Raw genomic sequence first — 20,043 nt, 5'->3', positions numbered from 1 at the left:
AGGGGGAGGTGGGGCGCGCGAGGGAGGAGGCGGGGCCAGCGAGGGAGGAGGTGGGGCCAGCGAGAGAGGAGGTGGGATGCGCGAGGGAGGAGGCGCGGCGTGCTAGAGAGAAGGCGGGGCCAGCGAGGGAGGAGGCGGGGCGTGCTAGGGAGAAGGCGGGGCCAGCGAGGGAGGAGGCGGGGCCAGCGAGAGAGGAGGTGGGACGCGCGAGGGAGGAGGCGGGGCGTGCTAGAGAGAAGGCGGGGCCAGCGAGGGAGGAGGCGGGGCGTGCTAGGGAGAAGGCGGGGCGCGCGGGAACTGCTTGAGTCTGTGCGGTCAGGCCCTGCACCCGGCGTCATTGCGCGCCTGCTCCGGGCGTTCGCGGGCCTGCCCTTCCGAGAAGTGTCCCCGCGGACCATAGGGGGCCGAGCTGACAGCCGCGGCGCCGGCACCGGGCCGGGTCACGCAAACGCAGGTAGGACGCGGGCCGTGACTCTTCCTTCTCGAGAAACTTGTTGGGTGCTCCCGTCTGCTGTCTAAGACAGTGGGTTGTATATTTGGTCGGACGTGGGTGGGTGTCACTGAAATGTTCCTTCGTGAAATGTCGGGCTCAGGAGCCCCTGACGCTTGTCCCCGGACTCCAGCCTAACAATCGCGGTGGTTGGGTCAGCGACCTGACCCCGTGCGCTCCCTCCTGCAACGACGGCCGGTGATCTGTCACACTGTCCCCCTCTTAAATTCGGCATGCTTCTTTTCCCAGGTCAGCAAGCAGTTCAGACTTTGGATTCCTGCGGATTCACTTCCTGCCCTGCTTTATTACTATGTGCATGCCCCTGACCTGGGGAGACGTGTGGGCTAATAACTCGTTCCCCTTTAGACTGATAATCATTGATCGTCAATGGCTGTGAGACAGACCGGTGAAAAGTGTGTGTGTGTGTGTGTGTGTGTGTGTGTGTGTGTGTGTGATGTGTCTGTGTTTCTTTAAAATGTCTTTGGCTCCTCTGTTGGATTGGAGCACATTTGCATTTCATCGTTTAGTATGAAGATAACATATTATATGTCCATTGAAGAAATGTCAAGGTACCTGTCGCCTCTGAAATGTGCCAATCACTTGGAATTCTTTTTATCCCCATAAGTTTTCAAAACACAGTTTTAAACAAAGAAAAGCACAGGCAATGTGGAGCAGTCGCTGATCAGGCATGACTTCCAGTCATGGCCTTCAGCACCCCCTGGTGGCTTGGTCAGTCAGTCTGATGACACTGTTGCCTACCTACTGTGTGTCAAGCCTTGGCTTCCTGAGAACCACGGGTGACCGCAGCATCACACTTGTGGGCCGGAGCTCTGCTCTTAACCTTTTATAGGATAGTGGTTTCAGTGGAAACTTGTCTTTTAGGTTTGTACTGGTGTTGTCAGAAATAGCCGCAATGACTTGCCTTGGGATCTAAAGTCTTCAGCAACATTTAAAATTTGGCCAGACACCAATGCATAACAGAAGCTTTATAACTTCTCAGGCACCCCCTCCTGGGAACTTATTCTGAGGAAATAATTCAAAAGAACAGAGCTACATGTACAAAGATGCTTTTAACAGCACTAGTCTTCAGAACCAGAAGCTGGCTGTAAACCAAATGTCCATCAATTAAGGAATGCTTAAGTAAACCAGAAAAGTTCAATTCAAAAACGCTATTAGGTACCCATTAAAAATTATAGTCAGGTAATAGTTTGGTGTTGACAGTGCCACTTACTGGTTCCCTGTCCTTGGATATGTTCTGAACTTGGTAAGCTTAGACCTGTGTTTTTCATCTATAAAATAAGGGTTCAAGATCAAAGCATCAGCATCAGGGTTGGTTTCTCTGGAGGCTTCTCTCTTTGGCTTGCAGATGGCGTTTTCTCTGTGCTCACACAGCCCTGGAGTCTCTTCCTCCTCCTGTGAGGATACTGGTCAGATGGGGCCTCATTTTAACATAATCACCTCCTTAAAGGCCCCATCTCTAAAATACAGCCATATGGGTTGGGGTTAGGGTCCACCCATAAGACCTCGTTTGCCCTTCTCTCTTTAAAGGCCTTATCTCCAAATATAAGTCATGTTCTGAGGTACTGAAGATTGGGACTTCTACATCCGAACTTGGGGAAGACACAGTTCAGCCCCTAACACCATGGCTGAAGAAACCTCTGTATGTGATGCAGACCTGATCCTGACCCCAGAGCATCTTGTTGTCAAGGCAGAGTCGGTCTTCTCTTGATCGAGTCTTCTAGGCTGCAGATTTACAGTTAAATGTTGCACACTTGGTACTTGAAGAGCAACTAGTCTGAACATAGTTACTTCCCCATGAAACCATTCACACAGGTTGTGGAAAAGGTACATACAGACAAGGATTAGAAGAGCCGTGAAAAATGTACTTTTTTTTTTTTTTTTTTAGAGAAAGCATGCCAGTGGAGGAGAGGGGCAGAGGGAGGGAATGAGAATCGTCAGCAGGCTCCACACTCAGTGCAGAGCCCGATGTGGGACTTGATCCCATGACCTTGGGATTGTAACCTCAGCCGAAATCAAGAGTCAGCCATTCAACCAACAGAGCCACCCAAGCACCCCGAAAAATGTACTTATTTAGATAAAGGAGTAATTCTTTCATCTCACAATTTAACAAAAAAATTTTTAATGTTTATTTTTGAGCGAAAGAGAGTGGGAGAGAGGCAGAGAGAGAGGGAGACACAGAATTGGAAGCAGGCTCCAGTCTCTGAGCTGTCAGCACAGAGCCCAACGCAGGGCTTGACCTCACCAGCGGTGAGATCATGACCTGAGCCAAAGTCAGACGCTTAACCGACTGAGCCACCCAGGCGCCCCTTTTGTCTAACAATTTAAATATTAGTTCTAAAGGTTAAGCTAAAAAATAAAAAGAGGAGAAGGGGAGTGTCTGGAAAGAAGTAGTCATTCTAGTAGGTGTGCTAAAATACAGAGCCGCAGGAGAGGGATCTGGTGGCCCATTCAGGATTCAGACCTTGGGTTTGAAGCCGAAGTGTGCGAGTCCCACTGAACGTTAGCCCTTCTAGAACTCCCTCTTTCTGGAGTCAGCAGTCGTACTACATCTGGGAGACTCTAAAGACGATGGTCCCGGGAGACAATAGTGGTTTCTTTCCCTCTAATCCATTCCACTTCCTCCCCAAAAGGAGAAGGGAAGATAATAGCAACTTCACAGCCTGTAAATCTTAGTCCCAAAAGTCAGTTCTCGTCTTAGAATTCCATAGAAACAATAAAAAGATCTTTGCCAAAGGCAAGAATATAGGTGGAGTGATGTGGCAGGACCGATACTTGACGGGGAAGGAAAGTGTTTTCAAGGTGCTCTCCCCTCCTTTCCATAACCCACGTCAGGGACGGCCCGGGCTCTGGTTTCCCACATTTCCCTCAAGACCAGTTTAGCTTCTGGCAGGAGAAGTCAGACCCTCCTAGCAAATCCTGCTCTTGCTCTTGCCTTTTTTTTTTTTCACTATTTGAAGTGGCCTTTGCGTGACCGGCCCCAGCTCACGTCACACGGACACATTGGATCTGGACAGCTTTTGGATCTTGCCCTTGTGTGAAGGCTTACAAAATATGGTTATGCCCATCTGTCGGTCTGTTAAACTGCCCAAAATGGAATGTCCTCTACTTCCCTTGTGGTTAAACACATCGTTCCAGTAAAACCAGTTCTGATCCCACTTGGTCTTAAAACAACAAGAACACCTTTCCCTGCTAACCCCGCCTGAAAAGATTTCACAGTGTCTCCACCACTCAGTAGTTAAGCTGGCATTGCTTTGTAAGACTCTTTTATTGTCCCCTCGAATAGTCATCTAAAGCTTACATAGTCAATAAAATTTTCACGACTTAATCTCCTGTATTTTATCTACCCAAGTTCAAGGTCAAGAACAGCTCCACAGCTCTCCCCTTTCTCTCCTAAATCATCAATTTATGCTCTTCAGTGGATCATTCCTGACAGCGTGATCATTCCCGACAGATTACTGTGATCTTTCTCCTCTTAAAGAATGCTTTTGACCTTACTTCCCACTCCAGCTATCTCCAGATCTCCTAAGGGACCAACCTGTTTGCACGGTCTCCCTTTCCTTCCTCCTATTCTGCATCAGATCTATTCCAGTCAGATTCACACACGCGTGTGCGCACGCACACACTCACACACACACGCCCCTCCCCCTTAACTACTCTTTTTTTCAGGACACCAGGGACTGCCACATTGCTAACCCCAATGGTTAATTATCGCCGTTTCTTTCTAGGACAGCACATTCTTGCGGTTTCCTTCCTCCCTCTCTGTCTGTGCGTCCCCATCTCCTCAACCTGTTTATCTTGGAGCGTCTCCAAGTCCAGCCCTTGGGCCTCTGTGTTCTTTCCACACGCACTGACTCACGGATATTCTAGGCTCATGGCTTTAAATAACGTCGTAATGCTGTGAAGCGGTCCCACATTTACGTTTCCACCTTGGCCCTCTCCCCAGCTCCTAAATCCATGTGTCCACCTGCCTGCTTGACATCTCCATTGGAATAGTGAACTGGCATCTTTATTTTTTTTTTTAAATATTTTTATTTATTTCTAGGAGAGAGAGAGACAGCATGAGCAGGGGAGGGTCAGAGAGAGAGGGAGTCACAGACTGAAACAGGCTCCAGGCTCCGAGCTGGCAGTCAGCACAGAGCCCGACGCGGGGCTCGAACCCACGAACCGCGAGATCATGACCTAAGCGAAAGTCGGACGCTTAACCAACTAAGCCACCCAGGCGCCCCAGAACTGGCATCTTTATTAACAAGCCTCCAAACCGGTTCCTCTTGCACACTTCCCTGTCTTCCCCTGCTCACACCTAGAGCCTTGGAATAGTGCCCCCTTGACTGTGTTCTTTCTCTCGTACTTCACATCGGCAACTCCTCTGGCCTTGCCATCAGAATACATCTGGAGCGAGGGGGTGGGTGGGGGAGCACGTGGGTGGCTTAGTCGGTTAAGTGTCCGACTCTCGGTTTCGGCTCAGGTCATGATGTCACGGTTTGCGAGTTCGAGCCCCGCGTTGGGCTCCATGTGTACAGCGGGGCCTGCCTGGGATTCTCTCTCTCTCTCCCTCTCTGTCTCTCTCTCTGCCCCTCTTCTGCTCTCTCTGTCTCTCAAAATAAATCAACTTTAAAAATTTAAAGAAAAAAAAATACATCTGGTGAGTGACCTCTACAAGCTTGCCTACTGCTGCTACCCTGACCCGACACTCTTCTGTCTCTCGGCCAGGTTGCTCTAGTGGCCCCTGTACTGGGTGCCCTTCTATAGCCTGCACCCTGCTTCACTTTTTTTTTTCTTAGTACATCAGCCAGTAATCCTTTTAAGTGTGTCAGATCATGTCTTGCCTCTGCTTACCTTCCAGTGACTTCCACACTCAGAGTAAAAGCCACCATCCTTATGGGGGCCTTCAAGGCCCTTGGTGGTCTCCGCCTACCCCATTAGCTCTCTGCTCCCCCTCCTACATACTTTCCTGCCCACTCCACCCATTCCTCTGGCCTCCCTGCTGTTCATCACACATGCCAGGCACCCCCGCCAGTGTTTTCTCTCGCCTACATGCTCTTCTCCTAGCTATTCCCATGGCGTGTTTTCTTATTTCCCTGTGACCACATTGAACAGTTCGGGGCAGTGAGGAAAAAAAAAAGCAGTGCAAATTGGGGGGCATTTTGTAACAGGGGACTCATCATAATCTCTACTGGAGGTAACGGTGGCCTGAGCCAAGGAAGTGGCAGATGAGGATGAGTAGATCCTAGAGTTATTTAAGAAGTAGAGCCAACAGGGCTTGGGGTGAGGAAGAGGAAGGAGTCACAGAGGATGGCCCGGCACTCTGGGTTAAAGCGTGGGATCAGAGAGCTGGAGCACATGAGAGGCGGAGCAGACTGGGGTCCGGCGGGGCAGGAAGGAGGCATGAAGTCCTTTCGCGTATGGTGTCTGATACGGGACATCCTCAAGACACCCATCTGTGGCTGTATGCGGATCTGGAACCCAGCAGAGAGCTAGGATGGAGGGCGAGCCAGATTTGGGAGTCTCATCATGTGGGGAGAACGTAAGCTACTCAGTGGACAAAATCACCCACGGGCAGGTGTGATGTGGTGACAGAAGCGAGCCTGGGATGGCCAGACTCATCTGAAGGACGCCAGTGTTCCAGGGATGGCTGAGGGAGTGGGGCTGAGGAAGGATGCTGAAAGGGAGCGCTGGGACAGCCCAGAGGAACGGGTGCTGGGGAAACCAAGGGAAAGAAAAAGTACCAAGTGTCAGTACTATGGGGAAACGTGAGACAGGGGTGAAGCGGGTTTCCCGGAGAAGTTCTCAGTGGACTCTCTGAGGATGCAGGCAGTGCGGCGGGGGGTGCTGTGTCTTCAGGGCCTTGCCCCAGAGGCACGTGATGTCAGCCTGCCCCGCTGTCCGTGATGCTGACTTTGCTGACTTGGGAGGCTTGTACATTTTTCCACTGTAAAGGTACACTTTCTTCCTCGTAATTAGGAATATCTTGAAAATGTGTAACTATTCCTTTCTTCCAGCAGTCGCTCACCCAGCGTTTTAGAATCCCCTGATGATTCTTGTTTGAATCAGTTATTATGTTAGTGATTATAAAAGGCTGATTTTTTAAATTGTATCATCCCTTGTCCATTTATTACACAGCATTCTGCACTGGTAGCTCTGAAGTAGTACAGTAGTAATTGTCACATAAATAAATGAGTTCTGGAGAAATTGTGTGTAACTGAACTATATTTTCATAGGAAAATTTCAGAGATCTATTTCCAGAGTAAAAAAGAAGCCCCCAGAGCTTTACAAAAAGTATTTAAGAAAGGGCAACTTAAAAAATATTTTTTTATAGTTTATTTTTGAGACAGAGAGAGAGACAGAGCACGAGTGGGGGAGGGGGGGAGAGAGAGAGGGAGACACAGAACCTGAAACAGGCTCCAGGCTCTGAACTGTCAGCACAGAGCCTGACGCGGGGCTCGAACCCATGAACCGTGAGATCATGACCTGAGCCGAAGTCGGACATTTAACTGACTGAGCCACCCAGGTGCCCCAAGGAAGGACAACTTTTAATATATGTAACAGACTAAAAACTTTTTAATAAAATCTGAACAACCATAAGCAATCCACACATATGATACCAAAATAGCACATTATGCAGTATTCGGAGCCAACAGTGAAGAGACAGGTCTTCATTATTTAGGACCTCTTCCTGGTAACCAAAAATGAATTTCAAATATGATTTTTGGACATGTTTGATATTTGGTGGTAACAGCATAAGTGCCTAAACTTTTATCTTTGTTGCTGTGGTCAGGTTACTAAGCCTTCAGGCCTCTGATTTCTCATTTGTAAGTTGAGGCGGACAGATTATAAAATCCTTTCTTGTTCTTCATGTTGGATGATTGAAACATCGGTTATATATACCTCGGGCTTTCTACTCCCCTTTGGCTAAAAAGAGGATCACCCTAGTTTCTGTGTTTACATTCACTGGAGTAAGATTGAAGCATAACGATGGATTCTGCAAAGTCTCCGCTTCCTTTCAGGGGCATATGCTATAGGAGTCTCTCCTTGTTTCCACACAAGCAGATTTTTTAAAATACAGACTTCTGTTGACAAACAAAATCAGAGAGATTTTTTTTTTATAAACCAGCAAAGGAGAGGAGTTTCCTAACCCACGAGCTCACAGTTCTTTTCTCTCCAGCCACTCGGCTACCCCCAGCAGTATCCTGACAGGAAATATTCCTTGGGACTCAGTGATGGGATCCATGTTCACCCCTGGGTACCCGAGGAGATTTTATTCTGCATTATTTCATATTTCAGCTGCCTCCTTAGCTTCCGTGCCCCAGTGGGACTGCTTGCTACTCCTTTCTTATTACACTAGTGAGTCAGTTGAAGCATTTTGTGCTGGAGCTTTCTGGTTCCTGTGATGAAGGAAGACGTGGGAGACGGAAGGGACGGCCTTGTCCTGGGGCTGGTCGTGTGCCTGAGGAGAGAAGCTAAGGGGAAAAGTTCATTGTGCCCATTTGTTCTAATAAGAACAGATTCCTATTTCCCAACCCAGGGTCCCTCACAAAGCGGGAGCTGTCCCTCACCGAGAGCCAGTGGCAAAGGAAGCTGACTCTGGAGCAGTGACAAAAAGGAACTGAACTGGTCGGCTGCACTGGTGACAGTGTGACTGGATGGACTTGGGGTGGCGGGAGGGCCTGTCGGGACAGATGCGGCTGCAGGGCCTGACTCCTTGGCCCTCCTCTGTGGTTCTCCCTCTCGGGCGTCCGTGTCCACCCGCTTGTAGGGACTAGAAACCTTCCCAGGACCATCCCCTCCTTCTCCTCCCCCTGCTCTGCCTCCTCAGTAACCTTCCCGCTGGGCCACACTGAGCTTCCTTCAGCTCTCAAACACCCTGGGCCCCCCTCCCTACACGCCCTGAGTCCTCTCTCCCATCACCTCGCCCCCCCCCCACCCATCCTCCCCATCCTCCCAGCCCCCATCCCGTGTGCTCGGGGCACCCTTTCTCGGCCCCACGGTGGCTTTGCTGTTCCCACACTTTTCCTTCAGAGCACTTGCTGTTGTTGGTATGGCTCTCGCACAGAACCAGTGCCTGGCTGTAGTCCGCACTCAGATAGCAAAGTTTTGGGCATTCTGAGTGTGTGCGGGATAAGAGGCAGAAACATTAAACCGCACTCAACAAGCTCAGCTTCGACTCATTTCCAGGGGGGAATCGGCCTCCGTGGTTCCTCACTGCAGTACTGTTTGCCCAGCACAGCGTTTCTTAACCAGTGATCTGTCTTAGACCCAAAGGTAGCCATGGGAATAAAGCCATTGAACGCGGTTGTTAGACATTTTCATTAGACCCCACAGAGTGGGCCACGGCACTTTTGCAGAGTTGTAGAGTATTTCTGTCTTCTCTTTAGCGGTCCCCGCTAAGTTCGGAGGGCTGCCCGTGTGCGCATGGCCCCATACTCACCGTGCGCCCTTGGTTTCCCTGATGCTAACATCGTTAGGTCGGCAGATCCCAAGAGATTCTTGTGAAGTACAGTTATTCATTAAAACTTCCCGTGGGCAGGAAAGTCTCCCTTGGGAAAGAGACTGGTCATTAGTGCCGGTGACACGGGAGCCACGTGTGCTTGTGTGTGCAGTTGGGCATCTCCCAGAATGTTCTCCGCCAGCCCTTTCTCAGGGACACAGCCAGGCAGGGTTTGGTATATATGCAGAGCCTGGAGATGAGCTGACAGATGTTGAGGAGAATAAATCTGTGGGATTCCCAAACAGATGGTGCAGTATATTCTGTGCATTTGGCCATTTTACAAAATGAGCGTCATCCATTATTTTAAGTAGTGTTATAAATCCCGTTTGGCTGGTCCGTGTCCACTTGTAACTCTTTAGAACAATGCAGAACTAGCGGTAAGCCTCGTTCACGAGAGAGAAGTGACACGCCCAAGCTTTCTGTTTGGTAACCCAGACTTCAGAGTTCGGCTGCCCGCATTTTGAGTGGGCCGCAGTGATACATTAGCGCTCTGCTGGACACGGCAGATGAGCTTATGGCCCAGTCGCACACTGAAAGTCCAGTGTCAGTAGAAGGCAGGTTCTATGCAGGTCACCCTCTGTGTGTCCTGCAGAACTGCTGTCCACATGCTTCCCTCTGCTCTGAGCTCCGGCAAGAATTACATGCTCCCCTTCGCTCCGGCTGCTGGCTGAGCGCGGCAGGGGACAATGCCGGCGAGGTCACAGGACACGGCAGAGAAATCAGGGTCCAGGGTCCTCTCGGCCACCCTCACCTACCGCTGCAGCCTCACAGGCGTCGGGGGGCTGGGGGCTGCCCATTCCTTCCCCCACAGGCCCTGTAGGGTGGTGTGTCCTCAAAGCCGCCAGCCTGGAGCTGCTTCATGCTCCCTGTTGGGCTCCCTTCACCCTGTCCCCACCTTCGTAAATGGTTCTGTGTGAAACTGTGCAAATCACCCTTCTGAGCATGCCATCTGCTCCCAGCAGGTATGTTGTATAGATAGGACGAGGCAGGAAGTCCCATTGGTCCAGACCGACTACCTTCGGGGCCACCGTAGCAGAATGCCACAGACTCAGGGCCTTAAACAACAGGCCTTTATTCTCACAGTTCTTGGGGGCGGGGAAGTCCCATATGCAGGTGCTGGCCGGTTCAGTTCCTGGTCTTCCCCCCCGTCCCTGTAACAGCCCCCAGGCCAGCACTGGGGACATAGTAGGTTTTCAAGTAAATACTAGAATACACAGTTGAGATAGAAGCTGAGTTTGGCCCTAAATAAATGATAAGGCTCATATAAAATTGAGGTAGGGGAAAGGAGACATCAGGCAATTGGCCTAGGAGGCCTGGATAGATGTCACTTTACAAAACGTGTCAGCTGAGGATTCCATTTTATTTGTTTTTTTTACTGTAATACCAGGTGGCCCGTCACCTCCCCTGTCCACCTGTCCCCTGCAATGACCATTATGTTTTGAATTTTATCAAACTGTCTGATCCTGTGAGTAGGCTTTCTAGATCAGCTCCAGGTGACCTTTGGCACGCAAGTCTCATCAGCCCAGGCGGGAGGGATGTGAAACGTCGTTGCAAATGCCAATCTGTGCCCAGGTTGGGAGCAGGCACCCAGGGGGACGGGCCACAGAAAGACCAGCTGACTACTGTTCAGATTTCTGCAGCTAAGTTTGGAGTCTTTGAAGAGGGAAAATGTCCAAGTGCGCCCAGATGGTAGGCTCAGTGGGTTATTTTGAAATTGTCCATTATGCGGCTCACTGAAAATGTGCTGTTAATATTACCACAGGGAATTTGAATGTTGGGCCTGTGAATTTGTTGAGCTGGGGAATCTAGAAAGGGCAAAAGAGTCCGGCTCACTTCCTGAATCAGTTCTGTGACTCGGTGACCCATTCTGAGAAGCAGTGGCTTGTCTTCCATCCTGTAAAATTGGGCTAGTGCGCGCTGCCTGGCCCTGGTCGTGGATGGTCTGTCGTTGGCTTGTGAGAGAGCTTTGTTTTTGTGTTTTGTTTTTCTTTTAATTTACTTTAGCAAAAGGGACCGGGCAAAAGGTCTTTGTTTCTTTTTCTAACAATGAGATCCAGTTTTCAAAACATTTTGAAAACTACTGACTTGGCTGACTCGTTGCCTCAAGTCCCCTGGCGTTTTTCTCTGGAGACCTCTGGATGCCTGCAGACTCCATAGGCCACAAGCAGTGAAGTCATTTCATCTAGGTAGTAACTTCGGTATGGGATCATCCAACTCATTATTTAACCATTGATTAAATATGCAACATCCTAAACACTACATGAAGCGTATGAAAGGCACAACCATGAGCTCACAGAGCTGTGCTCTTCATGTACTTATATTCTGTCTTTTAATTGGAGATTTCAAAGTGTTTTAGACAGCGGACTGGATTCCTATTGTGATAGCTATTTTGAGATGCACTGAAATCTTACACAATCCAGAGGACCGTTCTCTTACTCTTTCACGGACTTTGATGTTCTCGGATGAAAGGTGCTATATAAATACAAAGCATTATTCATGTCATAATTTGAATATTTGGCACAATAAAGGCTGCAGGCTGCTTCACTGGGCACGTTGCAATTTTCTCTCCGGTGATATTTGCACTTTGTCAAATTAGTACAAAAATTCCCTTATCGGGGGACTGAATCTTGGATTTAAATCTGCCATATCGTCTCCTGCTGGTGTTAGGAGAACCCTACACATGATGCCTCTAATTTGCTTTCAGCCGTTCAGTGGAACCTACCTGAATCACGAGGAGTCCGGAATGCATCACTGCGTGTGCTGTGACAGCCCATTCTTCAGGTAAAGCAATGGCGGAGAGGCATTGACTCCGGGTCGTATGCAGCCCTGTCTCATTTGAAGTCCTGGCTAAATATATACCCCTGTTGTTTTTAACTGCCCTCCTCGTTTGGCATCGTTGCTGTAAGGAGGCTGTTTATATCAAATACTTGCCTGTCTTGATTATTTCTAACATTTAGAGCAGTTAATGAGATTTCTTAGCCTGTATTCTTTCTTTCTGTATCCCAGAGAAGCAGAAAACAAACAAAACTTCATGGGCACCTTAAGATAACACTATTAGAATATTTTCCCGGGAAAGTATCTCAAGAACTCTAAACCATAATAGTATTTGCTTGGCCATGTGATTAAAAACTCTATCTCTCCCAGGGAAGATGGGTTTATAATTTAATTTGGGAAATGTGGGATTTTATGAGGATAGATTCCCCACAGTGCTTGACAGTAGTGAATACCATACCCTCTTCTATATGGCTAAAAGTAAATTTAATTGTCCCTTGATTTCAAAGCCTCTTTTAAGTCAATCAGGATCTGAAATCTCTCAACAAAGGCTTTTTTGTTTAGACATGCAGGAAACAGTCTAAAAAAAGTAGATTCGATGAAGAAGAAAGGAAAACATCTTTGAAGTCCTGTTTTCAGAACTTCAAAGATATTTTCCTTTCTTCTGCATCAACCCTAAATTGGTTTAGAATAAAATATAAATCAAGCCCGCTCTGTGAATCTTCCATTAAGCCGTGCTTCATTATGTCCTTTGGGCTTTGAGCAGACCGGGCTTTCTTGGGCTGCTGGCTGCTAATGTGGGCTGAATTTGGAAAGCCAGACCCCGCCAGCAAGGATGGGGAGCAATTAGGATCGATTTCCCTTCATGCTTGCGGAAGGGCAGGTCTTTGCCCAGATTCATTCACTACGCCGAGTGACTGGCGAGGGGACGTCTAAGATAGCAGTCAGCCCAGGATGGCCTGGGGAAAACTACGAGAAGCAGGTTATTTTTAGCACAGGAAAATGTGGGACACATATTTCTGAGCCATTCGTTATTCCTTGACCTTTGGTTCTGTTAAGGAGAGGTAGGACCCTGAGATGGGCCGACGTGCTTTTAGGCAGGAAAAAAGGTGTACACGTGAAGACGGAAAGCACTGCCTTGATACTATACGGTAACCAGACAGACTTCCTGTTTCCACCTTTGAACCGTGAAGACGGAAGATGAGAAGTCGTCCCTATGAGAGCATTCTCCCACTTTGCGTTCGTTTTTTTTTACTTCATTGGGGTTCCAGTTTCTGCACTAGTGAAATGGAGACCTTTGCCTACCCAGGGCACAGTGCCCCCTCTCCACAGCAGCCAGGCATGGAATCACAAAATGTTGGAGCAGGATGGACCTGAGAACAGAGCACAAGGCTCTGTCCAGGAGAAATTTCTGCGACCGTGGAAATGCTCTATATCCGCCCTATCCAATATGGTAACCACTCATCACATGCGGCTCTTGAACCCTCAGTGTTGTTGAAGATGAATTTTTTACTTTATTTCATTTTCATTAACACCTAAAAGCCCACATGTGGCCAGTGGCTGCTGTATTAGCAAGTGCTAGTCCAAATTAAGGAAGCTGAGGGACCAACCCCAGGTCACTGAGGTCATGAAGCAGCAAAGACTAACAGGAGATCCAACCGATTTTCTAGAAGCCCGTTTACCAAGAGCCACTTTACGGAGCTGCCGATTCACCAAGCTTATTTATTTCTTTTATAATCATTGAGTTTTAGTTGAAAAGTTTCTATTTTCTTTTCTTAGGGATTTTTGAGTTTGTTTCTGTTCCATTTTCCTGCTGCTGCTGCTGAATAATTAAAACTGGAAGAAATAAGAATCTGTTGATAAGAATCTTTTATGCTCCAGAATATACTTTTCTTAAAGAGGTATTTGTTTAGAGGAGAGATAGTTTACTAAAGTGGCTAGGGTTCTGCTCCACTGCTGTGTGACCTTGGCATGTCTCTTACCCGGTCTGTGCCTTGATTTCCTTACCTGTAATGTGTAGGAGGATCGCTGTACCTACTTCATAAAGTTGTTACAAGGATTCAGTGAGTCCGAGGTAATGCATGGAAAAGCACCAGCGCAGAGCATGTGCAAGCAGGCGCTCAGTACGTGTTAGCAATGGCTCTTCCTAGATGTAGATCCTTCTTAGGGCTGTATGTGGAGATAAATCTCTGGGAGTGAGAAGCTCTTGTGAATACATTCCAATTAATGAGGACCTATAAATGAAGATTATATTCCTGAGCGTGCTTCCCATTCAAAAGCTTGGTCTGAGGAATATATTCTTGTTTTGCCTCCCTCTTTCTTGCTCCAGTCTCCAGCCTTAATCATAGCAAGCAGGAAGTGGAGAAAACAATACACATCCCTTCAAATGCTTGTGCATGGCCAAAATGAGGCAAAAAGTTGGTCCACCAAGAAAGAGCCAAGTGAATGTGGGGGCCACTGCCTCTTAGCACCTAGGCTCACTGCTGCCGGCGGGATTGCCTTCCCGCAGATCCAATATGGCGCCTGCTCCAGGGGACATGCCTGCTGTCCAAACCGGAGGCCTTTAAGCCGAGGCTTCCAGGTCAAGAACACTCTTAGGATGTTATCACTCCCCTGGGGGCTCCGCACTGTTGCTTCGTTAACCTTGGAATCGTGTGACTTTGCCCTCACTTCCCTGCTTCCTCTGCTCCCCATTTCTCCTTCCCCCTGTATACCGGTTCTGGAAGTGTTTATTAAAACCTACTGTGGGATCGCATATTCAGGGCTCCTCCATCCTTCTTAGAACAGAAGGAAACTGAGAGCCTAATATTACTTTCCCTTTGACATAAAATCAGGATGTGCTACATGTTATGAGTAACTAAGTACATCCGTTAAAAACTGGTGTGTGTGTGTGTGTGTGTGTGTGTGTGTGTATTCCCATTCCTCCAAATGAATGGAAATTCTTCTAAGATTTTAGAATTGTCAGTTATCACCAGGTGCCTCTGCTGTTAGTTTGAGGGCTGTGGAATTTCCAGAAATGAAGAAAAACCAAAGCAAATAAACATATAACAAACATGCAGACACATAACAAAAACAAAACCAAAGAACCACCTCTAAGAGTACATGAAAAGAGATGGTCCAGAGGGGTTTTAGTTTTTCACGGGAGAGTCTTATAATCTGCTAATCATTTAAATGTTTATTTGAATTTCTTTTTTTAAATGTTTTTATTTATTTCTGAGAGAGAGAGACTGTGAGCAGGGGAGGGTCAGAGAGAAAGGGAGCTACAGAATCTGAAGACAGGCTCCAAGCTCTGAGCTAGCTGTCAGCACAGAGCCCTACGCGGGGCTCGAACCCACGAACCGTGAAATCGTGACCTGAGCCGAAGTCAGACACTTAACTGACTGAGCCACTCAGGTGCCCCTGAATTTCTTTCTTTCTTTAAAATTTTTAAATACTTATTTATTTATTTTACAGCAATGAATGCCATGTTTATTTATTATTTGAGAGAGAGAGAGAGAGCACGCATGCAACACACATAATCGAGGAGGGGCAGAGAGGGAGCCCTAGAACCTGAAGTGGGCTGAAGTGGGCTCTGGCACTCTCAGAACAGAGCCGAAAGTGGGGCTCGAACCCATGAACCATGAGATCATGACCTGAGCTATAGTCAGATGCTCACCCGACTGAGCCACCCAGGAGCCCCTGTGTATTGGGGTTTCTAATTGACCTTAATATTTAGGTTTCCACTCTGAAATGATATATGATAGACCTCCCATTATGACCTGGTAAAATCTCCAGATTCTTTTAATTGCATTAATAAAGATTTATTGTTTCCCATAAACATTTTAAGTGACTTTTTATTAGTCTTTAGTAAGATGAATTCATTAAAAATGTATTACATTCATAATTCCCCATCAAAATGCCTTTAATGATCACTGGTTTACATGTAATGTTAAGGGTGGAAAGGCTGCGATTGAAACATACTTAAAATGTTTTTCCCTGGGCCAGAGTGGCTGGGATGAATAGCTGTGAACCCTTTGGGAAGGGTTGCAAAAAAAAAAAAAAAAAAAAAATGGGTCTATGGCTGTTCAAATTTCATGGATATCTGTTAGTAGTAGTAATGATTTTTTAAAATAATGGCTAACGATCCACGTAGCATTTGTCCAACACTGTGCTAAGTACACAGTACCTGTCGGGAAAGTATTTCAGGGAACCTTGTCAGCAACCTTGTGGGGGAAGAGCACCATTACCGTTCTATCCGTTAGGGCACTGAGGCTTTAAAAGGTTGAAAATAACTTGCCGAGGTCACAGAGCTAGAACAGAGGCTGGACCCTCACCCAGACCTTTCAGAAGTCAGGGCCCTTACCCCTCAAAGTTCTCAAAGCCTGGTCTGAGGACCCTGGGAGCTTCTGGAGCCATTGTAGGGGACCCACAGGGCCCTCTCTTTTGTTGTGTATCTTTGAGGCCACATCCTCTTCTGTACTTCAGTCAGAGTAACAGTCAGCAGAGTGAATCCAGAAGCACATGTGAAGAGTCAGTGGTCTTTTTCTCTTCTTTTTTTTCCTTTTTTAATTTTTTAATATTTTTTTATTTATTTCTGAGAGAGAGAGAGACAGCGTGAGCAGGGGAGGGTCAGAGAGAGAGGAAGACACAGAATCTGAAACAGGCATCAGGCTCTGAGCTGGCTGTCAGCACAGAGCCCGACGCGGGTCTCAAACCCACAAACTGTGAGATCATGACCCTAGCCGAAGTCAGAGGCTTAACTGACTGAGCCACCCAGGTGCCCCGGTCTTTTTCTTTTCTTAAGCTACATGTCAGAGAGATTTGCAGACTTGTAAAGCAGTGCAACTCTTCTCACCAGTGTCTGTTTCACTTTGGGAAATACAATTAGCTGTCAGAAAGAGGTTATTTATGTTACCAGGTAATGAATTTGTTATTCCTAAAATTAATGTATAATTATTTAAGAACTCTCAGTTATAACTTCTAATTTGTAAAGCCTCGGTAGACATAATTCATGGAAACAAAAGCCCTCCGAGCGCCTCAGTAATATTTTACTCTAACGCAGCCCTGCGATCAGAGGGTTTGAGGGTGACTGCCTTGCCCTGGACTGTTTCTGCTGAGGCTCGTGCGGTCCTGAGCATCCTTCTGTGCTCACAGTCTGGGGGTTGATTATTTGCCACTTTTCCGGCTCTGCTCAGTTCTTTTGGTTGTTGGCTTTTGTTTGTTTGCTTGCTTGCAGAGTTTACGGTGCATTTCTTCTCCGTCTTCCTTAGAAAAAGAGCCCTCTCCCTGCCATTGCAGATTCTCCACTCCGGCTTCCTAGCGCCCTTGAAGGGAGCTCACCTAGGGCCTTGGGCTCATGGGCTTGCTTGTTGCCCTTGCTCGCCTCTGGTCGGCCCCTCCCACCTTCTCCCACCTGGGCGTCATTAGTCCCCGTGGGACTCAGCCCAGGAGGGTCACTGCACCGCAGCGACTGTTGACAGCAAACCTTCCCGAGCACTGGCCCTGTGTCCCCCCAGAGTATCTCCTTAAATCCTCACAACCTCTCCGTGACGGAGGGGTTACTGTCCCCGAGCTGCGGATGGGGCCCAGAGAGGTTAGGCAGCCTGCCCAGGGTCACACAGCCACGAGATGGCAGAGGCAGCGAGGCTCCTGCGTCCAGGTCACCGGAGGGAGGGTCCTGCTGCTGCAAACGGGTGTTTGATCTGGTCTCCGCACTGCGGGGCCCAGACCGTGGTGCCCCCCACTGACCACCGTCGTCTCCTTCCCGTCGCCCCCTTTTCTGCACTTGGACCCCGTGGGTGGGATCTGGGTTTCCTCCCAGGCCTCACAGTTCGCAAAGCCTCTGGTGTCTCCCGGTCCCTGTCGGCCGTCGGGAGGGAAGCGGGCGGCATCCCAGGGACAGGAGGTGCTTGCAGGCGGCCGGTGGTGAACGCGCAGCGGGCAGGGCCCCTGCGGCACCGGCGTCCACGCAGCTGGCTGGCGGCGGGCACGTGGGAGGGCGGGGGAGGGCTTCCTCCTGCCCGGGCGGGAGAAGGAGTCGGGACAGTGCGAGCAGCCGCCGCGCGGCGAGTGTCACCCCCAGTTCTGAGAAGTACTGCTCCGCCACCCCCACGGCCTTCGTTTTCTGAGGCTCATGCGACGCCTGGCTCAGGAGAAAGGGACGCAGAGATCCTAGGACACGTGGACACCTCGTTAGGACACACCCCCCTCTCCCCCCCCCCCCCCCCCCCCCCCCCCGCACCGAGGTTGCCTGCAAGCAGGTGGGCCGCTCTGGGTTTGTTGCTGCCCTTGCTGCTCCGGGTCCCTCCCCGCGTCGCTCTGGGCACCGCGGGCAAGGACCCTCCCTGAGCCCCTCTCTGCCACAGCCTCCCTGGTTCTGGCCTTCCAGACGCGGGGCAGGGGGAGGGAAGAAGGGACAGACAACAGGAAGGCCCGGTGTCCCTGGCACCTGTCCACCTCCCGACCCCTCTGCAGCGTGTCACCAGCGGAGTGACGCTGCGGGGGACATCGTGCATTATTCCTTCCGCGAGCCTGGCAGGAGGTAGTACCTTAAATCCAGACAACAGGCTCATTTTTATATTCTTGGGTGCTCGGTTTTGTGGTTTGTTAAAACACCGGAGGCGGGCAGATCAACAGCATGGTCTTGTCATCAGCAAAACCCCAGAATAATACACTGGCTGCAGCAACATTATTGCGTTCTTACCTAGGAACCGTGTTAGTGCTTTGTGTGCATTATATCCGTGAGTCATCACAATAGCTTTATTTAGTAGGTATAATTATTAGTCCCCATTTTATAGATGAGTAAATCAAGGCCTAAGTTAAATAACCTGCTCACATTCTCACTGGTAGAGAGCTATTTACCACTACTGTGCACTGGATTCTTTCATTTCTTTTTGGGTTTTGTTTTTTTTTTTTTTTGAGTTTATTTAATTTGAGAGCGAGCGAGCAGGGGAGGGACAGAGAGGGGAAGAGAAGTAATCCCAAGCAGGTTCCGTGCTGCCAGCTCAGAGCCTGACACAAGGCTCAGACTTGGGAGCCATGAGATCATGCCCTGAGCCAAAGTCAAGAATCAGATGCTTAACTGACTGAGCCACCCACGCACCCCTGTCTTCTTTCATTTCTTAATCAAACTCTGATGTGATGGGCTTCCCTCCCCCTTCATACAGATGTCAAACACCATGTGGGGGTAAGCCATGTGGGGGGCGGCCATGTGGGGTTCACCTGTCTGGTTTCACGTAAAGAGCTTTGTCTCAGTGGGGAAATGACAGAGGTCTCTGTCCTGTGCAGCGTGAAGCCCACCTTGGCCACGTGTTTCCTGACGGACCTGCGCCTGGTGGTCAGAGGTTTTGCATCAACACTGTGGCACTGAAGTTCAAACCAACAGAACCCTGACTGTCTCCCGGGGTCCCCTTCCCTCGCCACTGCTTCATCCACACCCTCAGTTGCCACAGCTTACATGAATGACGTGTTTATTCTCTCCCAAGCCAGGCTAAGTGTGCTGCTGGCACCAGGCAAGTCACAACTGCTAGGCTCAACCCAACCCTGACTCCAGCTCTGACAGTGGAATTTCACGCAGTGACAGAGGGGCGGCCATTTCCATCGAATTGACTTCTGTAGGCTTGCCCGGGACCAGAGGGCATGACTCTTTGGGAACAGGGAGAAGCTGATGGACTACGAGCCAGAAAATTCCTACAAAACTCTCCTGAACTTTCCACTGTGGTGAAGCACTTGGTGGACATATACAGGTGGGGATGGAGGGAAAAGAGGAAGTAGATGCGGGATTAGAGTAATCAACAATCTCAGCGTCGAAACAAGTGCCGAGGACGGGAGGTTGTGAGACAGCGGAGTTGGGGAGGCCCACGCAGTGATCGGTGGGGTGTATGAATCTTCTTCGTAACTTTAGACTGTCTTGACCATTCTGGTCTCATGCTTTCTACCCACAAATAAGTGCAAATGGGAGCTTATTAGATTTCAGTGACTAATGAGTATATGTGGCTACAAAGTTAAGCTTTCACATGTTCAAATAAAATACTTAACTAAAATTGGTATCTACTTTGTGTCTAAGCCTATGAATTTGCTCTTTTATAAAAAGTCTAGATCAGATACCAAAAGAAAAAAAGCCAGATCACAATGGAGTAGGCATTTGGTTATACAACCCTAATAGAATTCAACTGTTTTACAAATTGAGAGTCTTGAATACTTTGCTATTGAAGGTGTTTAAGTTATTTGAGGTTTTACAGGCAGAAAGAAAACCTAATGATTCCATTTTTTTTCTTTATTAGTTTGTAGTGCCTCA

At 48.7% G+C, this 20,043-nt stretch overlaps 1 long non-coding RNA gene across 1 annotated transcript; it reads left to right on the top strand.

The window, feature by feature from the left end:
* The first annotated feature begins 296 nt into the window (after positions 1-296).
* Positions 297-19,737, top strand: LOC120232376. Its single transcript, XR_005528553.1, has 3 exons — positions 297-454; positions 11,701-11,777; positions 19,232-19,737. It is a non-coding gene; the product is annotated as an uncharacterized LOC120232376 (long non-coding RNA).
* The last annotated feature ends 306 nt before the right edge of the window (positions 19,738-20,043 follow it).

This window comes from Hyaena hyaena, unplaced genomic scaffold, assembly GCF_003009895.1.
Source record: "Hyaena hyaena isolate Hyena2069 unplaced genomic scaffold, ASM300989v1 scaffold_72, whole genome shotgun sequence".
In the NCBI taxonomy this organism is placed as follows: Eukaryota; Metazoa; Chordata; class Mammalia; order Carnivora; family Hyaenidae; genus Hyaena; species Hyaena hyaena.
This window is presented reverse-complemented; position numbering and strand designations above follow the sequence as displayed.